At 34.4% G+C, this 14,746-nt stretch overlaps 1 pseudogene; it reads right to left on the bottom strand.

The window, feature by feature from the left end:
- Nucleotides 1-10,226: 10,226 nt before the first annotated feature.
- LOC142630581 (small ribosomal subunit protein mS80 (rPPR6)-like) lies at nt 10,227-12,597 on the bottom strand (annotated as a pseudogene).
- Nucleotides 12,598-14,746: the final 2,149 nt, after the last annotated feature.

Below are 14,746 nucleotides of genomic sequence, written 5' to 3'. Positions count from 1 at the left end.
TACTCACTACCACCTTAATCAAGTATGCCACGCCATGTGTCTTGAGGGGTATTATTTATCGGAATTCCTTCTAGTCATGTATCTCTACAATCTTGGCTAAGTTTCTGAGACCATTTGTCTTATATTTAGCCTATATCAGCTTTGGTTTTAGTCACACATCTCTATTACCTTTTTCCAAGTTTTTTAGACCACACCTCTAGTCTAACACTCGACCATTTTTTTTTTTTTGGTGTGGTTATGCATCATCTTTAATTAGCTAAGTTTCTTGAACCACACGTCCGCAACCTCTACAATATGATTTGCAGTCCTTTGCAAAGTCAAGCTTCAATCACCATGCGCCCACATGATTTCCAACCTTCTTTTTAGTTTATCACTTCCTTTATCCACTATGTGCTCCACCGGCCCGATTATATTTGCTTTTCAAAGTCGAGTTATATTTAGGCTTCCACATTGAGTCTAAGGTAGAATGTAAAGAACATTGTCAAGGCTCAAAGTCTATTGTATTACCCTAATCCAAATTATACTAGGAATTCTAATCCTAGTTGTACAAGACGTCCTAACTATACTGCGGTAACCCCTGTATATATAGTCGATGGGCCTTTTTTCCTATTGAAGCAGGTTACTAAAGCTAAGCAGAACTTGATATTCTAGCTCGAATTTGAGCTTAATATTGAGCTCAAACTCAACTTAACTAATGAATTAACTTGAGCAAAGCCAAGTTCAAGTTTTTTGATGTTAGAGATATGTTAGTCCATTAGCATAGGTCGAAGTCTAATTCTACTTTGTGTGCAAGTCAAGTCTTTTACTTATACTAGAAATTTATTAGTTTAGGATTTAGTCTACTATATATACACATGTTATGATTTATTGAAACACAGGATTTATATATTATTGATGTAGCCCTTTAGGATTTATACTATATATGTTTCGCTTCCACATTCATACTAACATATTCAACATAATGTATCAATGCTAATATTTAACTTGGTATCAAAGCCACTTTTCTGTAGGCATGATTTTCTGTTCTTATGGTTTATTTAAGAGCATTTTTTTGTCTTCCTTGGTGTATCTTTACTGCGTTCATCTTCTTTGACTTTCCACTGCTGCCGTTAAAACTCTCTGGTATGGTCATGCTATCGTTAGAAGTCGCATTAACACTACAAGACCATTGCTTTCCTCAAACCACTGTCACAGAGCCAAACTTCATTCGAGGGATCTTCTCGACCTTATCAAATCTCAAGATTTCATAAAACTTCCATATTGAGTTTGAGAGAGGGTGTTAGAAATATATTAGCCGATTAGCATAAGTCCAAGCCTAATTTTACTTTGTGTGCAAGCCAAGTCTCCTACTTGTACTATAAATCTATTAGTCTAGGGTTTAATCTACTATATATACACATGTTTTGGTTCATTGTAACACATAATTTATACTACACTTTAATATATTATTAATATAGCCCTTTAGGTTTCCTCCGTGATTGTAGACCGTTAGGCTGAACTATATAATCCTTGTGTGTTATTGTATTCTATACTTTATACTTTCGCTTCCACATCCATACTAGTATATTCAACATGGTGTATCAATGCTAATATTTAACTTTTGGCTTTTTAACGAACTCAAGTTTGAACACTGTTAATAGGCTTGGTTCTAGCTCGAGCTGAATTTGAATATTTTACTTTTGTTGTCGAGTTGATTCAATACTTTGAAAAAACATAACTTGTGAATATTGGCTTAAAGCTTCGCAAAGATCGGCTAGAGTATAACAAAAGCAGCAATTTGTAAGGCTCATAAGAGCCCAAGTTAATTTCTCTGGTTGAGCGATTCATGAGCAATAGGAAACCAAATTATCAAGCCATCCATTTTAGCAAGCCTCTGTAAGGCCAACCTATACATATAAGCAGCTTTGTACAAAGAGATTGAGGGTACATCTAATGGGCTAAAATGGACATTTGCCCCTTTCGCCCAAAAGATGTGGCAAAATGCCTCTGTTATAAAACTTTCTAGCAAAATGCCTTTGTTTTAAAACTCAATTTTTAGAAAATCGAGTAATGTGAGAAATTTTACATAGAACTCGAGTTACATGTATATATATATTTTTTAAAGTTTGATTTCATATAACTCAATTTTCTAAAAATCGAGTTTTTCATTGAAACTCGATTTTTAGAAAATCGAGTTTAAAACATGAATATTTTACTAGATAGTTTCAGAATATAGGTATTTTGCTGGAAAGTTTTGGCAAAAGGGCCAAATACTCATTTTCACTACGTCTAATGATGATTAAATTAAGCCAAGGCGAGACTCCATTGAGGATGGATAGTAACTCAATTTTTAGAAAATCGAGTTTCAATGAAAAACTCGTTTTGATAAAAATCGAGTAATGTGAGAAATTTTACATGGAACTCGAGTTACATGTATTTTTTTTTTTTTTAAGTTTGATTTCATATAACTCAATTTTCTAAAAATCGAGTTTTATCATTGAAACTCGATTGTTAGAAAACTGAGTTTAAAACAGGGGCATTTTGCTAGATAGTTTCAAAACATGGGTATTTTGCTGGAAAGTTTTGGTGAAATGGCCAAATACCCATTTTGACTACATCTAATGATGATTAAATTAAGCCAAGGCGAGACTCCATTGAGGATGGATAGTAACTCAGAAGATGTTGAAGCTCAATCAAGAGCGTTATACTAGAGCTTGAAATAGGAGTACCGTATGGAGTAAAAGATTCTAGCCAGGAATCTGAAGAAGAGAGGGAGTATTACCAAGTCCACAAGAAGTCAAAGGTAGTGAAAGTGTTGATAGGCAGGGGAAAAAAAAAAGAAGACAAATTGAAATGCCAAAGTTCAAGAACAAAAGGATCAAAAAATTACAAACTACGCAATTAAAGGAAACGATAGGATCGATTAGTCATCAAATGAACAAAGAAGAAGAGAACCAGGGGATCATAATCATCAACGACTAAGGGTCTGTTTAGATAGAACTTATTGCTGAAAATTGAAAACTGAAAACTGAAAACGCTGTAGCAAAATAATTTTTAAATGGGTAAAAAATACTGTTCATGCAAAAAGTTACTGTTCATTGGCCTAAAATCACTGTTCATGGCCAATGAACAGTAACAACACGCGTAAAAAAAAAAAAAAAAAAACTTGGACGTGGACGTGCGTTTGTGCTATCGAAACGCCCTCTAAGTGCACTTGAGTGCAAAACAATTTGTTGCTTCCTCGAGAATTTATGGCACTTCAGGCAGAAAAAGCAATCCAAGGGGCAAGCTAGTCTTGCCCACGCGCGGTAGAACATGACTCATCATATTTTAAGGTCCATATGGTAGCAATAAACACAAAAAACACACTTGTAATTTAAAAGTTGGCACTTTGCCTACTTAAGGTTTACTCCGTTAAGCCTCTTTAACTCACCTCTGTACTTTCATTGTTAAAAACACAAAAAACATAACAAAAACATAAAAATCAAGGGCTAAAGGCATATTTTTAAAAATGGTGAAGTTTTGGCTCAAAAACATTCTTCCTTTTCATAAGAACGTTCTCAACCCTATCGATCCAAATTAGACTGTCAAGGGGATAGAAAAGATTGAGAAAGAAATTTGTAGTATGTTAAGAGCATTCTTATCAAGGGTTGTATAAATGCTAAAATGCAAATTTTAGCATCTGAAACCATAAAAACCCACTCCATCAAAGATGCCATATGCTAAAAAATTTAACATCTTGCTACAGTGCACTTTCATTTTTGAGAGCGCACTGTAGCAAGATGTTATAATTTTATTTTATTTTATTTTTTCTGTTGTGGGAGAGAGAGACAAAGGGAGAGAGAGAGAGAGAAATTCTACTATAGCTCAACGCTTAAAAAAAAGGGGCAAATAACACTCCCCTCCCTTGAGGTTTGGAAAAATGACACTCACCCCCAAACTTAAAAGGAAAAACCATTTTCTCCCTTTGACATTCATTTAACTAAACTCTGTTAAATTGATGTTAAAAATGTTGTGTACTAACTTATCTTTTAGTTAAGAACATATTTCCAAAATTGCCCTCAACTTATTCTTAAAAGTTTTACAAAACCCAAAATTTCGGCAATCATCCCTTCCCGCTCATCCTTTCCCGCTTCTTTGAAAACCAAGATTGATGTTAAGGACTTTTGTTTACAAAATTCACAGTAACAAATACACCTTAGCTGGTCCCTTACAACCTCCTATCCTATGGCCAAACAGTGATTCCACAGTGAATACGACAAAAGCTGAATAACTAGGTAGATGTCGACAAAGCCCTCAAAATTGCTTGTATTTTAGCATAGCTGAGCCATGGATTTTTGGAATTTATGTGTAGATAGATTGTTATGTGCACAATAGTATAATATTCACAAAACAATTTGTGAAGCTTCTTTAAAATTTTTTTTTTGTTGAAAAAACTCGATTTTTGTTGTTGTTAATGGGTTTACTTCAAAGTTTAAAGACATTTCCGTTGATGGATTTTGTTTGAAAATGCTCGATTTGTTTGTTACACAATGCTTTGGATATTTATTCATGCTCTATTATCTTATTTCTTCTACATTTTTTTTTTGAAGATTTTATATTCGTTGAATGTCCTAAACCACAAATTTGAAATTAATATAACGAAAAAAAAAATAGTTTTTGAGAAGTAGTTCAAGTATTTGGAAAAAGCCCAAACCATTTCCCTTGTATCTATAATGCTTGAAAGGTAATTTGCAATTCAATACGTGGATGCTACTTGTCAATAATTCAGCCAAAGATACAATACTTGGCAGTAAAGAAGTAAATGTAAAAATGAGCTGGAAAGTAGAAGTCAATAGCCATTGACACCTCACCTGATTTGCATGAAGAAAAATAATTGATTTGAACTTCTAGATTTTCTCTTGTACTTTGAATAATTAAAATAGCTTAATAAATCTATAAATAGATATTCTGTGTGATGAAAATGTGGTCTAACAAAATAAATTGCAATGAAATAAAAATAGCAACACAATAACACTTTGATAAACATATATATATATATATATACACACACACACACTAAATCTACCTGTGCTTTGGCCCGAAATCACTTTGCTTACCTGTGATTTAAAAAATGTCACTTTACCCACCTGGGGTATGTTCCATTTGTTTTTCGTAACTCACCTCTGTTACGATCAGGGGTAAATAAGTATTTTTGCTCAAATTTTGTCTCTCTCCTCCCAAAACAAAAATTAGCACAAAAATGCAAGAGAAACAAGATCAAAATAGAGGGTTTTGTGAAAATTAATATTTGATTTGGTGGGTTCACTTTGCAGATTTCTCCTCTCTTCGCCTTTGCAGTGTTAGGTTAGCAGTGGTTTATGGGTATGAAGTTTAACAATAAAGCATTACACAACAAATTTAAATTTGCCATTTGCGAAAGCAAACTTGCCTGTTTCTAAGTGCGTTCAAATTTTTTGTTGCAATCCACACTATGAATTTTAATTATAAATACAAAGTTTTTATAATTCAGAAAAAATAAAATAAAAAATTTTAAAATCGTTACCGAGGAGAATGGAGCGGAGGTGAGAGGTGAGTGAATCAACGGAGGTCAGGAGATTAGAAAAAGTGAAGCGGCGGTCGCCGTTGTAAAAAGGTGGCAATACCGATTTCACATGAAGTGGCTGGTTATCAGTGTCGGTGTTATCAATGATGCCACTGGTGTAGACTTGTGTGGAGATTTGGGAATGGACGACGGCGATTTTGTTATGGTGATTGGGTGCAACTCTGAAGAACTCGTGTGATATGTAGTGGTAGTGGCAATCACTATGCTTTCTTCTCTTTTTGCTAAGGCTTAGGCTTTCATCACTCATCTCTTTGTGCTCTCTCTGTGTGTGTTACTGTTGCTGATGATGTTCCTCACTTTCTCGTGTGTTTGCTGATGATGCTCTCTCTGTGTGTGTTTGCTGATGATGTTCATCACTCATCTCTTAGGCTTAGGCTTTCATCACTCATCACTCATCTCTTTGTGCTCTCTCTGTGTGTGTTACTGTTGTTTGTGCAACAAGGGTTTTTTTGGGTATGTTCTTCATGTTTTTCGTATTAATTTTCACAAAACCCTCCATTTTGATCTTGTTTTTCTTGTATTTTTGTGTTATTTTTTGTTTTGGGAGGAAAGACACATAAAATTTGAACAAAAATACCTATTTACCCCTGATTTTAATAGAGGTGGGTTACGAAAAACAAACAGAACATATTTCAGGTGGGTAAAGTGACATTTTTTAAACCACGGATAGGCAAAGTGATTTCGGGCAAAACCACAAGTGGGTTTAGTGAAATTACCCCTTATATACACACACACACACACACACACACACACACATACATACACCTATGTAAACTCTATCTAATTTACCTATGTCTAAAAGTTTTTTATATTGATAAGTGACTTCGAAAATTTAAAACTCATTTTAAAACAATAAAAGCTTGAAAGCTTCAACAAATTTTTTTTTCATAAATTTTGATCCAAAGTGTTGGTGAGAGGTGCGATTAAAAAATCTAAGAGGATTATCAAATTTTAAAAAATCAATTGGAAAGGTGCTAGAAGAGACTAAAAAATTCACTTAAGCAACATGTTTTATAATATGCTCTTTTCATTTTTTATTTTATTTTATTTTATATCATTTCACTAACTATAGTTAAACTTTGGTAAAGAGAATCTTTTAAAAAATTAGAATATTTCATTACTAATATTAACAGGAGAGGGGGTGTTATTTTTTTTTAGATCTCAAGAAAGGGGATTGTTTTTTCCTTTTAAATTTGGGAGTTAGTGTCATTTCTCCAAATCTCAAAGGAAGAGTGTAATTTGTCCCAAAAAAATAGTTTTTATTACTGCCCTCAATAACAAATAACATTTCTCACTCTCTCTTTTCTTTATTCTTTTTTCTTTCACTGGTCTATATTTCTTCTCTCTTTTCTTTTTTCTTTCACCGGCCTCTCTCTCTTTTTTATTTCTACTCACCAGCCAATTCTTTTTGATTTCCGTCATCTGCAACTTTGCTTATTATATCTTCCCAGGCTATCTCTTTCAAATGTTAACTTCCCTTTTTTGAATATGCTGGACAGCCCCCAAATGTGTCTTGGTCCAACAACTTGGATCTGGTCTTAGTGGCCTTTGACTTTTTGCTTTGGGGATTAATTGATCCACCATCTCTTCTTACCTTCAAAGGTCACTTGCAAGTCCATGGTTTTCGCCTCTCTCTCTTTCTTCTTTCTTCTCACCTATATGGGTTTTGCGATTGTGATGATTTTTTTTTTTTGGCGTGTGGTGGATTTTTGTTGTCATAGGTTGAGGCTAATAGTGTTGCGGTGGAGGTGCTTGTATCTATTGCTATTAGATTTTGTGAAGGTTTTTTTATTATCATTTTAATATGTTGTATATATTATTTTAAATGAAGTATACATCTGGATATGAATTATTTTCCTGCTTCTGGCGTTTTGCGTTATTTATTTATGCACGCGTTTCAGCTTTTAGGAGACAAAATGCATTGTTTACAGGACCCACAACCACTTTATTCAGAAAAAAAAAAATCACACGACACTATTCACACATTTAAAAATTATTTTGCTACAATATTTTCAGTTTTCAGCAAAATAAGCGGTATCCAAACGGACCCGAAGTGGTAAAAAAATAGAACTTTTAATGTATGGTTTATTGTAAAGTATGGTATTAAAATAAATAATGTAAGTTTTTGAGATGTTAAATGCTAAAATTTTTATCTTTGATGTGAATGATCTTAATTTGGTTTTAATATTTGGTTGCAATGGCTGTGGGTTTATATTCAAAATTTATGGGTTTAATTTTTTGTTTCTGTTCAAGATTTCTGGGTTTAGTTTTTGGTTTGGGTTTAGCTTGTATATTTTGCAGAAGGCTTATGCAGGGTAGAAAACGCTTTTTTTTTTTTGAATACGTGTTTAATTACTAGATGAATTTTCGAAAAAATTATGGACGTGTTTTATTTTCAACTACAGCTTCAATTGGAATTGGTTGGTGGAATGGGAGCCTGATAACTATTATTTGTAAATTGGCTTGGCTTTGTTTTCTACTTCTACAGTTTATCAAATTTTGTTTCAAAGAAAAATGACCATTCACGGTGGTCAATGTTTAACAGAGTAAAGCATGCTCCGTTCCATCCAATGAGAAGTGAGGCTTCGTTTAAACAATCAAGGAAAGGAAAGTTCAAAAATTCCGTTCTTAACATATCCCTGTGCTGTTCCTGGGGCTGGGGGATCTTAAACTCTATTCTACATTGTTCAAATACTCTTATACGTGTACCTATGTACAAGTATACAACTAACAACCCAACAAGCAATCGCTAGCCTTACTTAGATCCTCCACAGCCAGATAATCTTGAACATAAACCAAAAATTAAACTCATAAATTTTGAACATAAACCCACAACCACTGCAACCAAAAATTAAAACCAAATCAAACACACCACAAATTTTTTTCTCAATCTTTTCTATTCCCTTGACGGTTTTATTTGGATTGATAGACTTGAAAATGTTCTTATGAAAATGAAGAATGTTCTTAAGCCAAAACTTTACTGCTTTAAAAAAAATATGCTTTTAGATCTTGATTTTTATGTTTTTGTTACGTTTTTTGTGTTTTTAACGGTGAAAGTACAGAGGTGGGTGATGGAAGCTTAACAGAATGAACCTCAAGTGGAAAAAGTGTCAACTTTTAAACAACAGGTAAGTAACTTAAATTTTGGTCAAACTATAGATAAGTTGTAATTTGGCCTTAACAAATTCTTTCACAGAGCCATCAGAAAACTAAAAGTTAGAAAGACTTCCTCTTCTAGCAAAACAGTAATCTCTTCTTAGCTCATATGGGTCACTTCTCCTAGCAAGATGTGTTATCCTATCAATCATTAAATTGGTAAAGAAATGGTAATACTCAATAGTAGGTAACTAACTTGTAAGTAACGGCATAAAATGACAAATGCTATGCGGTGTATATGATAAAAACATAAAAATAATGTGAAGTTAACTACTAATTACCTCTCCTAGACTCCACAAAAGTGAGAGCTTTGTGCACTTGGTAAAACCTATCAGTTGAATGAGGACATCAAATCATCAAAAAAGACAAAGTGAAGATATGAAAATTAAACCAAAATAAGGAACTTGAAGCACGTTTGAACTCCAAAGATCAAAGACCAATGTCACATATAACAAACAATGTAGTAACAGGCAAAAATCATTATGATACTTGGCATATTCACAATGTTCCTATGCTAGGTTACCCAACCTAATCTGGTAATATCATGTAAATTAACATGCTGGTAGTTACAAGTCTAGATATAGATTCAAATTTAGAAATACAAGTAAAGCTTTGGCCTCCATGTTATACAAGTTTGAGATTGCCACAGCTTGGCTCTAGTTAGATACATCCAAAGTATGGTAAGCCACCTTCCAATCTAAGCATACACAAACATAAAGGCAAAAGTCTTTAAAAAATTACACATTGTTCAAAACTTCAAAACCATAATTTAGCAGATGTAATGCAACATGAGGATGGAGATTTACAGAAAAACAAAGAAGAAGCCATGTAATGACTCATACATGTGACAACTGAAACATCAAAAGACCACTTGCTGTTTCATTGGAAGTCTTTGGATCCGAATAGACCTATGCTTCATGGTTTTATGGAAGCAATAGTTTTGTAATTTTTATGAGCTTATCTGAAGATATACAACCACTATACTTCTTAGATTCTTCTTTTGTACATTTATGTCTTTTTTAATAAGATACTTGAATTACCTATCAAGAAAATTAGGAAAACTAGATCAGACAGACAAAAGGAAAATTTTGTCAACAGTTGTTTTGAATAGAGAGGACGAGCACGAAAAAGATAGTGAATTTTAGTTCACAGACACTGATAACGTTAGACTTTGATCTTCCACTATTTATCTTTAGTTTTTTCTTTTCTTTTACTCTTTCTAATACACAATTTTCTAACATTGGAAATCTGCATAACTCGTCTTCAAGGGTTTGCTCTGCCCTCCCTGAATAATACAAATACCGTATAACAATGTGTATGGACCTTCCAAATCCAATAGAAAAGCAATAAAAACAAAAAAGGTAATAGATGGTGAAACATGAAATGTCTAAAGGATGAACAAACATCTCAAGATAAAACAGGTTAAAATTTTATAGTAATAATAAAATAAATAAAAAGACGTGCATGTAAAGGTCAAGTAGAGGAATGTTGGATGAACTAATTAAATTTAAGCAAGTCAATATATCCTAGTAACAAAAAACAAGATCACATGATAAATTAAACAACACTTGACATTTGCATTGCTGCAACCAAAACCATTGTTTCTACAGTCTGTAGAATGCATATCCCTCACTTGGATAAGATGGCTGCTTAACAGAATGTAAGTGAAAAACTGACCCAAAGATTAGAGAAAGAAAAATAAATGAAGCTTCTCTGTCAATCTGACTGATGTGAAGGAATATATAATGCAATCCTTCAAAGAAGTCATACACAAGGCTTCACTCTTTATGTCATTGAAAAGAAGGGGGGGGGGGGGTGTTGAAGCCTATAAAACTAGCCCATCGGTGTCTTTGTATCACATCTACTTCCTACAACCAGCTAAACAATTTAGGCCCCCGGCCCTCCACACTTATGAACCCAGCACTAGCTCCTCCTCTTCCATCTCCTTGACTGCTCTTATGAGACCCTTTGTGATCCCATTGAGGTGCAATCCTTTCTCTTTCATTTCCTCTAGCAGCTTCTCTGCTGTTTCCCAATCTAAAGCCTTTAGAAAAAGAGATTGGATCAACTTATTGTACTCATCAACATTAGGTTGAACGCCAAAATCCTTCATCTCAGCCAACAACTTCAAAGCCTTGTCAAACTCTTCAAGCTTACAAAACCCACGAATGAGTGTATGGTAAGTCACAGGAGTCAGTTTAGAATGCTTCTTTTTTGCTTCTGACAAGAGTTTACAAGCCTCCTCCATCTGACCACCATTTGCGTAACCACTCATGATGACAGTATAAGTGTACACATCTGGTTTCAATCCCCTACTCTCCATCAGCTTCTTAATCTGTATAGCTTCTCCCAGATCCCCAGCCTTGGAATATCCACTGATAACTGAATTGAAAACTGCATTTCCAGGGGGTGGACCCTCTGCGATCATCTTAGAAAGCAACTGTTTTGCCCCATCGACATCTTTCATCCTACACAAACCATGAAGGATAGTAGAAAATGGCTTAATTGCATATTTCTGTGCTTCTCCCGAAAAATCATCCAACATCTCCAAAGCCAATTTCACAGTTTCATCCTCTCTACAGAGTGAACAGATCAAAAAATTAACAGAAGATCGAGGAGTAATTTGGTTCTTCTCCTTCGCAAATAAATACTGAATGGGCATCCTTAGCCTTCCTCCCCTTACAAAGCCAAGATATGATCTTACCCACTTTCTCATTCTCAGGCAAACTTCCCTCATCAAGCATCTTTTCACAAACATACCAAGCCCAGTCAAACATTGATCGACTAGATAGTGCTTCAATCGTGAAATAATATGTATCAACATTTGGGACAATCCCAAAATCCCCAAACTTGTTAAATACCTCCAAACTCGCCTTCCCTTTTCCCAATTTTGATAACAAAGCTATCAACTGATTGAGAATCTCCACATTCAACAAACCATTCTCTTTCTCACCTATCTCCTTAATCAAATCCCACAAAGCATATGCATCTTTCTTCTTAAGTTCAAGACAAATTGCCCGCACAAGCGCATCCACCACACAGGTAGTCACCTTAAACTCAGATTTCTTCTTTAAACCCCACTTGAAAAACTTAATCAAATTCTCACCCAAAACAAGTGGGGTCTCCAGAACTTTCACCACAGACTCCTCATGTAGAGTCAAACCCATGTCATCAAGAGCTGACTCTAAAGACCCATCAACACTACTCTGCAATAAAGACAACACATTCTCCAAATGCTCCACATTAATCTCATAAACCTCCTCCTCTTCATCCCCATTTTAATCCCCAGTGGCAAAACTATCAAACTGGGCATCACCAGATTGGTCTGAGACCCCAAAAATCTCATGCCCATCCCCAGGGACAATACTATCCAACTGGGTATCCCTATTTTCATCAATACCAACTAAACCTTGCTCATAAACCCCATGAATCCCAGAATTCTCCAGCTGGGTATCACCATTTTCAACAAAACCCACTGAGGACTCCTCAAAATCAGTGGGGTCTGTTGAAGTCTGAGAGTAGAACCTGGGGTTTTGGCAAATAAATAATCTTTTGGGAAAACCCCATTTTGTTGAGAAAACAGGAATTTCAGACTCAGTTTGTGTTTGAGTTTTAGAAGATGAAGAAGCAGGTACCTTGTGTTTCGGGTTTTGAGTTGCATAGAACCTCCTCCATACTGCTCCACCTTGTCTGGACGACACAGCAGCTCTTGCCACCACCACCGAACTCCACATCCTCTCTCTCTCTCTCTCTCTCTCTCTCTCTCTAAGAAAGATGTACAGTATCAGTGTTTACACTTTACCCTACAAATCAAGCACGGAAAAGCTCACTTCTGTGGAAGTTAATCACTGTTGGAACTGTGTGTTTTTTGCTTAAATGGGCTGTTTGAGTTTAATGTCTGATCCACCACGACCAGCCTAGACTGACTGCACTTTCTCGTTCTCAAAAGCATCATCCACTGGGCTTACATCATAACACCATAAGGCATCCAGATCCGTCAAAACTCAAAGCCCTCTTATCTCTTGGGCTGGGCTGTGAAATTTGCTTCAACTCCATACCCGGCCCATGTTTACCACGATCTGGATTAGCAATTTAGCATTTGAAATAGAGAATAACTTAGGTCTAGAGAAGGTGTAATAGATCCCTTTTACGCCAGCCAATCTGGAAACGCCATATCAGCCATCAAACTTAAATTAATACACTTATTACACACAATTACAACCCACATAAAACCTCCATTAAAATAAAAAAAATTATACTTGGGCGTTGGGCCCCTCCACAATCATGAACCATTAACCCAGCCCATGTAAATCTTTAAAAAAAAATGTAAATCCAAATTTTATTAAGAAAAAAGAAAACAAAAAATAGAGATTAGTCGAGATAGAAACTAAATTAATTCCTGCGAGATAGACAGAGAGGCACTGACACCCACGCAGCCACGCGAGACCTGTCTTCCTACCGATTACTCAATCTTCCCAGCCCAGCTTCTTTGCTTCAGCCTTCACAGTTCATGCTGCCGTGCGAGACCCATTCTAGCTCATTTCGTCCGTTCCGGTCAATTTCTTCATTTTTCGCCCGTAATGAGATTTTGCCTTCTTGAACGAGTCGAAACTTGGGCAAACTTACTATTTACTTATGGCATTCTTTGATCTTTGTCTTACTATAGCACGAAGAGCGTGAAGAAGAAGATGCCAAGAAGGAGAAGACATAAGTGCTCAGATTCATGGTCAAATGATGAAGACTAAAAGTATGAAAGAATATTTGAGTAATGAATTAATTTGAGATCTTGGCATTGCTTCCTTGGTAAGAGACTATGAGGAAGAAACTTGGTTGCGAAAATAGAGAAAAAAGATCTGATGGTAAAAGTAAAACACGTGTTAAGCAGTGGAGAGATTAAGGAAACTTCTAGGAAACTTCCTACTTAAAGAATAATCCTATATTCTTTCTTATTTACAAGATTTCCATGAGTAAATAGTAAGTTAAAAATCTTATATAAAATGTGAATAAGGTTATAATTTTTTTTTTAAATCCCACCTTATAAGATTTCTAAAAAAATAAAATAAAATTCATTATTTTATATAAAAGTAACAATTATTATATATATATATATATATATATTTTAAGAACTCCGAAACACCTTGAAATGGGCAATAATAGAGACAAGTAATAAAAAGAGGAATACTGATTGAACTTTCAAAGAATAAAAATGGTAAAGTTAGGAAAAGTGCTTGTTGGTAGTGCATAATAAATTCATAGTGTCGAGTTCCATTTTCATAGATAATGTATTAAGAAACAATAGTGTTTTGTATATTTTGTTTTTGTTGATAGATGATTACATCTTGATATATTAAAAAACAATGATTTTGAGTATTTGTATTGGTTAATAGTTTGTTAATAATATATAGATGTGCATTTGTATTTTTTTTTTTTTTTTTTTTTTTTTTTTTTTTTTTTTTGTGCTTATCTTCAGCTCCTCTTAACTTAAAATCCTAGATCCGTTCCTGCCTACAACAATATAGTAAAAAAGACCAATCACATGCATTTGACATTAAGGAATTTAAGATAGTATCTAAGATAAATAATTTATAAATTTTAGCAATTATAAAGAGAATCATATACAATTCACATAAGAAAATACCTATATATTAATTTCCCATCAGATTTTTTTTTTTTTTTTTTTGGAGAAAATTTCCCATCAGATTTAGAATGACATGAAAAACACAAGCAAAAATCAATGAGCTTGTGCTAAATCACTAACTTTTAAAATTTCAAAAGCAAACAAAAGGAACCCATACAAAGGGGAAACCCTACATACCAAAACAACAATAAATTAGCAACCCATCCTATGCCTATTTTTATAATAACTTTAAAGTTTCTAACAGACATTTTCACAAACATCTTCTGTGCAGTCCAAAAATTAACGTTAAAATTAAAATGAAAGTCAAACCCAAGCAATATATGAATTGCTGTAATATTGTCACTAGTGGTGGTGAAGCAGGTGAGAAG

Source organism: Castanea sativa, chromosome 4 (assembly GCF_040712315.1).
Source record: "Castanea sativa cultivar Marrone di Chiusa Pesio chromosome 4, ASM4071231v1".
NCBI lineage: Eukaryota > Viridiplantae > Streptophyta > Magnoliopsida > Fagales > Fagaceae > Castanea > Castanea sativa.
Note: the sequence above shows the minus strand (reverse complement) of the source record. Positions and strands in the feature narration are given on the sequence as shown.